Source organism: Atractosteus spatula, unplaced genomic scaffold (assembly GCF_055471065.1).
Source record: "Atractosteus spatula isolate fAtrSpa1 unplaced genomic scaffold, fAtrSpa1.hap1 Scaffold_127, whole genome shotgun sequence".
NCBI classification, from domain to species: domain Eukaryota; kingdom Metazoa; phylum Chordata; class Actinopteri; order Semionotiformes; family Lepisosteidae; genus Atractosteus; species Atractosteus spatula.
In genome coordinates this window covers 22,501-25,000 of record NW_028296683.1, presented here as the reverse complement: position 1 = coordinate 25,000, position 2,500 = coordinate 22,501, and positions in this window count along the sequence as shown.

The following is a 2,500-nucleotide window of genomic DNA, read 5'->3' as shown; positions in this document are numbered from 1 at the left end:
CGGTCGTAAAAAAGACTAAGTCCCGCGGGTGACCAGGCCTCCGAAAAGCCGGTCGTAAAAAAGACTAAGTCCCCCGGGTGACCAGGCCCCTATAAAGCCGATCGTAAAAAAGACTAAGTCCCCCGGGTGACCAGGCCCCTATAAAGCCGATCGTAAAAAAGACTAAGTCCCCCGGGTGACCAGGCCCCTATAAAGCCGATCGTAAAAAAGACTAAGTCCCCCGGGTGACCAGGCCCCTATAAAGCCGGTCGTAAAAAAGACTAAGTCCCCCGGGTGACCAGGCCCCTATAAAGCCGATCGTAAAAAAGACTAAGTCCCCCGGGTGACCAGGCCCCTATAAAGCCGATCGTAAAAAAGACTAAGTCCCCCGGGTGACCAGGCCTCCGAAAAGCCGATCGTAAAAAAGACTAAGTCCCCCGGGTGACCAGGCCCCTATAAAGCCGGTCGTAAAAAAGACTAAGTCCCCCGGGTGACCAGGCCCCTATAAAGCCGATCGTAAAAAAGACTAAGTCCCCCGGGTGACCAGGCCCCTATAAAGCCGATCGTAAAAAAGACTAAGTCCCCCGGGTGACCAGGCCTCCGAAAAGCCGATCGTAAAAAAGACTAAGTCCCCCGGGTGACCAGGCCCCTATAAAGCCGATCGTAAAAAAGACTAAGTCCCCCGGGTGACCAGGCCCCTATAAAGCCGGTCGTAAAAAAGACTAAGTCCCCCGGGTGACCAGGCCCCTATAAAGCCGATCGTAAAAAAGACTAAGTCCCCCGGGTGACCAGGCCCCTATAAAGCCGATCGTAAAAAAGACTAAGTCCCCCGGGTGACCAGGCCCCTATAAAGCCGATCGTAAAAAAGACTAAGTCCCCCGGGTGACCAGGCCCCTTTAAAGCCGATCGTAAAAAAGACTAAGTCCCCCGGGTGACCAGGCCCCTATAAAGCCGATCGTAAAAAAGACTAAGTCCCCCGGGTGACCAGGCCCCTATAAAGCCGATCGTAAAAAAGACTAAGTCCAGCGGGTGACCAGGCGTCCCGAATCTGTCGGGGGTGACCAGGTGGCCGGCCCGCTGGACGGCGCTGAATGGGTCTAAATAATCGGAAGGGGGCTTAAGTCTGCAGCAGGGGGCATGGCCGGAGTCCATCCCCAGGCGGGGGGCATATTTCCCGGGCAGGGAGGCTTGGATCCCCCTGTCTGAACCGAAAGCACTGCTCGCGGTCGAACCGGGAGCCGGGTGCCTCAGACGCCGCTGCTGTGGTGCTTTTCCCCTTTTCACAAGCCTGGAGGCTTGGCCCAGGCCTAGCAGGAGGCATGCAACCGCCTGAGAGCGCTCCCGGGGTGAAAAAAAGACTTTTTCGTTTTCATGGAGCTTTTAAGGGGATGAATCCACCCCGCTCAAGCCCAGGCAGAGCTCCACAAGCTGGGCTTGGATTCCAGGTTCGCTCCCTTGCAGGCACCGGGTACGGAAGTTGCGGTGGCGTATCTCCGGGTATGTGGGAGTACCGAAAGTCGAGTGGTGTGGTCCCGGGTATGTGGGAGGACCGATTCTGGAGTGGTGTGGTCCCGGGTATGTGGCAGGACCGAAACTCGGGTGGCTTTGTCCCAGGCACGTGGGCAGGCCGAGTCAGCGGTGGCGTGGTCCCGGGTACGAGGGAGAGGCCGAAACAGGGGTGGCCTCTCCCCAGGCACGCAGGGAGCCTGTCAGAGGGCGGCCAGCCCCGCAGCTGTGCGGGGGGCGCCCTCGGCACCCCGGCCTGCCCCAGGGCAGGCGGGGGAGCCTGACAGAGGGCGGCCAGCCCCGCAGGTGTGCGGGGGGCGCCCTCGGCACCCCGGCCTGCCCCAGGGCAGGCGGGGGAGCCTGACAGAGGGCGGCCAGCCCCGCAGGTGTGCGGGGGGCGCCCTCGGCACCCCGGCCTGTCCCAGGGCAGGCGGGGGAGCCTGACAGAGGGCGGCCAGCCCCGCAGGTGTGCGGGGGGCGCCCTCGGCACCCCGGCCTGCCCCAGGGCAGGCGGGGGAGCCTGACAGAGGGCGGCCAGCCCCGCAGGTGTGCGGGCTGAGCCCTCGGCACCCCGGCCTGTCCCAGGGCAGGCGGGGGAGCCTGACAGAGGGCGGCCAGCCCCGCAGGTGTGCGGGGGGCGCCCTCGGCACCCCGGCCTGCCCCAGGGCAGGCGGGGGAGCCTGACAGAGAGCGGCCAGCCCCGCAGGTGTGCGGGGGGCGCCCTCGGCACCCCGGCCTGCCCCAGGGCAGGCGGGGGAGCCTGACAGAGGGCGGCCAGCCCCGCAGCTGTGCGGGCTGAGCCCTCGGCACCCCGGCCTGCCCCAGGGCAGGCGGGGGAGCCTGACAGAGGGCGGCCAGCCCCGCAGGTGTGCGGGGGGCGCCCTCGGCACCCCGGCCTGCCCCAGGGCAGGCGGGGGAGCCTGACAGAGGGCGGCCAGCCCCGCAGGTGTGCGGGCTGAGCCCTCGGCACCCCGGCCTGCCCCAGGGCAGGCGGGGGAGCCTGACAGAGGGCGGC